This window comes from Mesocricetus auratus, unplaced genomic scaffold (assembly GCF_017639785.1).
Source record: "Mesocricetus auratus isolate SY011 unplaced genomic scaffold, BCM_Maur_2.0 contig_9978_pilon_obj, whole genome shotgun sequence".
In the NCBI taxonomy this organism is placed as follows: Eukaryota; Metazoa; Chordata; class Mammalia; order Rodentia; family Cricetidae; genus Mesocricetus; species Mesocricetus auratus.
Genome location: NW_024435019.1, coordinates 4,377 through 10,967, shown reverse-complemented (window position 1 = coordinate 10,967; position 6,591 = coordinate 4,377). Strand labels below are relative to the sequence as shown.

Here is a 6,591-nt window from a genome sequence, read left to right as displayed (position 1 = left end):
TGTTGGCAAGTAGAAGAATGTGGATAGATCCATGTGTATAGCCATGCACAAAACTTAAGTCGAAATGGATCAAAGACCTCAACATAAATCCAGCCACACTGAAACTGTTAGAAGAGAAAGTGGGAGGTACCCTTGAATGAATTGATACCAGAGACAGCTTCCTGAACATAACACCATTGGAACACTAGATTACAATGTGGTACATAGTTTGTGTAACAAAGGCTTTATTTATCTGGATGTGCCCATACCGATGACAGTTGTATAGCTGTTCCTCCTCTGGAAGGTTTCATAATGAATCGGGTACAAGGAGATTATCTTGAAACTCTGCTCTATAAGATATTTGTGTCCTTAGACGAGCACACGAACGTAGCAGAGCTTGCAAATGTCATCAAGATAGACCTGTCACTGATGAAGAATGCTGTTTCAATGTATTGCCGATTGGGTTTTGCCCATAAGAAGGGACAAGTAATAAACTTGGATCAACTTCATTTATCATGGAAGAATGTTCCTTCTGTAAACAGATTAAAGAGCACTTTAGACCCACAGAAGATGCTCTTGTCATGGGATGGCGGGGAAAGTAGGAGTCCTGTGCAAAAGTGTCTTCTGCTACCGACACTGACACAAACAGTCAGGAAGATCCAGCTGACACAGCCAGTGTAAACAGTTTGAGTCTGTCCACTGGGTATACAAAGTGTATTGCATTTTTATTTGACCCTACTCGTACTGTATTTTTAATGATGGGAAATCTTTTACCGAACTTGGAAAGTCATGCAGTCATCATGTTTGAAGTCGGCAAACTCTCCAATGAGGGCCTGGACAGCTTCCTCATAGCACTGGAGAAGGTGGGCTGGAGAGATGGCTCAGCCATTAAAGGCTAGGCTCACAACCAAAAATATAATAAGAACTGGAGAAGGTTCAGAGCACCCACCGGTGAAGGAGAAGCCCAGCGGTACTTCGATCATGCACTCACTCTGAGGAACACAATCCTCTTTCTGCATCATAATAAAGATCTGGTTGCTCAGACTTCTCAGCCAGACCAGCCCAGTTACGGCTTTCCCCTGGATCTCTTAAGCTGTGAAAGCCTTCTTGGTTTGGACCCAGCGACTTGCAGCTGAGTTCTCCACAAAAATTACATGCTGCTTGTTTCCATGACACCCCTTACCAATGAAATCTGGCCAGTCAGCAGCTGTACCCCTCAGCATATTGGACCAGCTATCCCAGAAGTAAGTTCTGTCTGGTTTAAATTGTATATTTACCATGTCACTGGGCAAGGACCACCATCTCTCTTACTGTCCAAAGTTACAAGACTTCGGAAACTGCCAGATATATTCCACGGTTATGATGGACTATTTATAACATCATGGGGCAATGACTCTGGGGTAGTGCCTACGTCAAATGTGCTCACGATGTTGAATGATGCTTTAACACACTCCGCAGTGCTAATTCAGGGACACGGTTTGCATGGGGTAGGAGAAATTGTCCATATACCGCTACGTTTGATGAAGCAGAGCTACAAGGAGCGTGTCGCCGTGCCAGCACGGGTGTCCACAGAGCACTGCAGCTCTTGAGGGGCAAAGTGGACTTGCAGCACTTCTGTGGTTATGTCACCATGCTGAATGCTTCCAGCCAGCTTGCAAGTAGAAAGCTCAGTGACGCGTCTGATGAGAGAGGCAAGCCTGATTTGGAGTCTGGTTCAGTTGTAAATGGGAGTACAGAGTCATTTGAAATAGTCATTGAGGAAGCAACTTCAGATTCGGCAATAAAACAAAATTCCGGGACCACAGCAGAAGAAGATTGGATTCCTCTTGAGTTGTGTTTTGGAATTCCTTTGTTCAGTTCAGAACTAAACTGGAAAGTGTGTCAGAAAATAGTTGTTCATGGCCTTTGCAGCAGAGAGAGCCTTCTAAGCCTCTTACATTCCAGTAGAAAATTCTCTGCAAGTCCTTAACTTTGTCCACTCATTCCAGGAAGGTGCTTCAACTCCGGATCTTCACACGGAACTCAGCTTTCCCAGGGTGCTTTCCCAATCATTCTACGCTGATACTGGAGTTCCACTTCCTGCCAAAAACCTAGTGTTCAAAGACGGCGTCTTGTCAGAGTAGAGTGGACGCTTGCCCTCCTCCCTTCTCATTGGTAATCTCCACTTGCAATAATTCGATTACACCGTTTCTTGCTCACACGTTCTGCCTTTGTCTTTCTTGACGTTGGCTTTACAGTGTCAGCCACCAAGAGCACCCTGCTGCTGCGGCGCGGTCATGCTGCACCATAGGCAGCACTGGGAGTGTGCCTCGCTTTCTGAAGCCGTACTGGTGTACATCTTACTGCCCAGCACTGCGTTTGTACCTTGAGACAATCTGCATTTCTTTTATAGAACTAAGGATTTACTTTATAGGCTTTAGATGACTGTTAGGTTTGTAAGCCGTCACTGTGAATATTGAGGTGGTAGTTTTATATGTTAGTTTCTCAGACACAAACCTGGTTTAATTTTATATTTTGTTATCTACACTAAGGGGATCACAGGAGGAGAAGGAACGCTGCCTCCAACAGGTAGTCACGTTAGAAAGTGGCGGGCATCCAGAGTGAGAGGTCTCCCAGGGCATTAAGGGTTCCTGGGGATGTCTGTAAATTATGTATGTCAAGTGAACATGGTTGGGGGAATGACATTCAGTATAGTTGTGTAAACTTAACCTTGACTTATAACTGGCTATTCATTGACATCTCATGGAAAACGTTCTATTTTTAAATGATGTTTGTATGTGGACTTGTGTTGTCACTCAACTTTGGGCTTTATATTTTCATAGAATCTTTATGGAAAAATAGACTTTATTTTCCACTTGCAGTTGAGGCTGTCACATGTCTCATTTTGTCTTGTAGCTTTACCAATGCACTGTTAGGACAGCTGACTTTAATTTCAAAGCAAGGGTTGTGGTTGGGAGCTGCACAGTAGCAGCATCAGGGCTGTCTTTGAACTCAGTTCCATATAAGGCAATCCTGCTCATACAGCTCAGGGACAGTGGGGCTGAGAGAACCGTCTGGTCTTGTGCTTCTTCGGGAGTTAGTTCTTTCAGCATCTCAGATGTCAGAATATTTGGAACCAAACAGATGTTTCCGGTCACCTTTCTTGGGGGATTGTGCAGTGTTAGTTGAGCCTCCTCAGAGGTCACTGACTTGCTAGTGTGAAGCTAACCTGAGCTACCAGGTCAGGCTTTGACTGTTTGAAAATGGCTGAGCCTGACAGTCTTGCTGATGGCTTTTGTTATTTATACAACTGATATTTGTGTATTTAACACACCTCTGAAATTGTATGCCTTTCTTGAAACCGTTCTAGCGGCCATGCATTTTATACCATGGCCTATCTGTAGAATTAAGTATTTTGGACCAGGTTACCTATAGCACAGTTGGTGCTGTGTTTGGGGTAAATGCAGTAATGTTTAGTTTTCTACTTCGTCTTGTATAGGATGGAACTGTGTGTATGTCACGTTTGTCTGTAAAGGAAAAGTACATAGTAATATTAAAATGATTTCTATGACTGTGAAGCACTCATTAATTTTTTCAATAACTTATACTGTACATTCCTAGTGCTACTGGCTATGTGTATATGTAAATTTTACAGTTCCAACTGAAAGTTGTAAGTATTTCATTTGGTCAGCGCTCTTTAATCTCATTTTATTTTGCTTTGTTTGAGTTAACTGTAGGTATTTATCCTTGTATTATCAATTGAGCACCAACTCTAATGACATGTACACTAATAAAGAATTGAACAGTTGTAGTTACAGCAGTGAGTCCAGTTATTGCTGAGTTTATAGATTAAAATATGGGAGTGATTTGCTGCTATAATAACTTTGCAAAACACTGAAGGAAGAGATGGAGTCTAGCCACGGTCATGAACTTCAGGGACAGTGCTAAGAAGACACGTTTCATCTCTGGTTTCTTGTTTGAATGGGCAGAGTGGAGCCATCAGACTCCCAGCTGATGCCCCATCTTAGGATGTGAGTGTTTGTGCTTTGCTTTACGAATATGGCCTGTTCCACTAGTGAGCTCATGCCAAGATGCCTCTGTTAATATTATACAACGAAATTGTATTAAGTGTTGTCAATTTGACTATTGACACAAATAGGATGTTTACAAATAAACTGTGGTGTTGATCGAAAAAAAAAGAAAATGCTTTTGTGAGTTCCTGTATCCCACTTCAGCAAACAGTTTAACCTTCACAAATATTTTGTCTTTCTTTGAAGGTAAAAGAACAGAGATGAATATATGTATCAAATACACTAATATGATAGAATGTAACATGATTATGTGCAAACTTTGAAAATGTCCTCAAGGATTGACACTTTTTTTCATTTACTGAAGGTAGATGTTTTCATACAACATATTCTGTCTGTTTCTCCTCCCCCAGACCATGTATGCTTGTGTGAGACTTTCAATACAGGTGTGGCACACCCTTGAGGGTATCATGAAGACAAAGGTCTAGTATGTCCATTACCTTCCTTTACCAGCATTCACTTTGGGAAAGGGAATTTCATGTAACCAGGGGCATGTCATTGTGGATATACAGTTTAGCTGAGAGTTACCGTGGAGCTCCTGTCTCGGTGCCCACCAGTCATGTGGCTACAGATACCTGCCACCATGTCTAGATTTCTGAGTTGGCACAGATGATCTGAACTCAGGGACTGACAATCGTGTACTCCTTTCAATTCTCTAGTCTGGATCTTTGTGTAGATTACTCCATGTGTTATGCATTGATTTGGAGCACAATGTTGACTGTTAGGTAAAAAATCATCAGAGGCTCACCCGGTGGGTCGTTAACTGGTATCCTAAAAGGTGTGTTATGACAAATATCAGTGAGCACACCCTTAGAATTGTCTCTGTGGCACTAATGAACACTTTCTTATTCAGGGTGAACTTCATAGAAGCTCATGGGTAAAAATGCCAAGAGACATTCATTGGATGAGTCTTTGTATGTGTGCTTTTGTGTGTGTGAGTGGTGTGTCTGTGTGTGTCTAGACGTTGGTAGCAGAGATAGGAACATTAAAACACTTGATGAGAGGTGTGCTCACCTTAAATTGACTGAATCCATCTATTGTCATTTCGGATGTTTTGGAGAGTTACTTTTAGTGTGTAATTTGGTGACGTGTGATTAATATTCCTATATGAACACCACTTTTACCAGTGTTAACCAGGAAGTCCTCTTCATGCTAACTTCTTGTTATTTCATTTGCTGTCTTCTATACTGTTTCCCAGAAAGTTTACATACCAAATTTTTCATATTTGTTATTCATGATTTATATATTTATGTTTTAGAATCGATCTTATTTTAGCATCAATCCCCCATTCTCTTGCCCTCCCATGCCCCCCGCCAATATCCCAAGGATAGTGAGTTCTTCTATGGAAGATCATCAAAGTCTGTCACATCATTTGGGAGAGGGTCTAGACCTCTTTTGTGTATCTGGGTTGCAATAGCATCACTCAACTGGGAATGGGCTCTGAAGCTCCAATTGTCCTCTAAGGATACACACTGCCGCCATTGTTAGAGGTCCTTTAGACTGTCCATTCCTCATAGCAGGCACCCACATTCAGAGGGCTTGCTTAGGTCCAATGCTTGTTTCACCAAGTTTACAACTAGGGTCGTGATAAAGCCCATCTCCATTGTAGTTCACACGCCCCCAGGGTCTTGTGCCCAACATCTCACAGTCGACAGCCACCATCTTCCCTGCAAAGTTTTGGGAGACTTTAAGGCACTTTTCTCTGAAGGAGCTTGGGTGGAGTTTTGTGCAGCATTTTTCAAGGACTTCTTGGAGCCTTTATTCTCAGAATGAGCTTGGGTGGAGTTATGTGTAGCACTCTTCTGTGAGGACTTCTTGGAACACTTACTGTCTGAATGAGCTTGGGTGGAGTTCTCTGCATTTTTCTTTAAGTGTTTCTCTTGGAGCCCTTCTCCTGGGTGTGAGATGGGTGGCTCTTAATATTTGGAAGTGCACTCTGAAACTCCCCTAGCAAATCTATTTTAGCCACAACAGAATTAGTCTTCTTTGAAGGACCAGGGGTCAGACAAGGCAATGATGCTTTCTTGTCTGTGGAATGCTCTGGCTCCCTCTTAAGGCAGCTGCCTCCTTATTCTTTGGGCTTGCGAGGATCTTCAAAATGTCATCTACACTTGAAGAAGACTGCCTTTTCTTTGGAGATTCTGAGTGCAACTTAGACACCTTGCTAGGGGGTTGGTTCTTTTTATTTTGAAATTCTCACTGTTCCAATAACTGCCACTTCTTGACAAAACATTGGTGCTTGGCATTTCCCCCAACTGCCTATTTCTGAGGTTTCCCAAAGTCCACATTCGGCAGTATGGTAGACATGAGGACAGTGGATGATGGAGAGCAGTTGGCAAGGATGACTCACTGATGGAAGGCTGGGAGGCTCATTCTCTGTGGAATCCTATCATAGTCCAGCATGTGGAGGTTCTGCAATTTGCCCTGGGAACAAAAGCAATCCTGACACCTGTGCCATAGGCCTGGGGGAAAATAAGACCAATTCTGGGAGAAAATAAGAGATATTGCTCCAAGCCCAGATACTAATGAATCCCTACAATACATC

At 42.6% G+C, this 6,591-nt stretch overlaps 2 pseudogenes; one reads left to right on the top strand and one right to left on the bottom strand.

Moving 5' to 3' along the window:
• Positions 1-239: 239 nt before the first annotated feature.
• LOC121138683 lies at positions 240-2,153 on the top strand (annotated as a pseudogene).
• Positions 2,154-5,576: 3,423 nt separating this feature from the next.
• On the bottom strand, positions 5,577-6,353 carry LOC121138682 (annotated as a pseudogene).
• Positions 6,354-6,591: the final 238 nt, after the last annotated feature.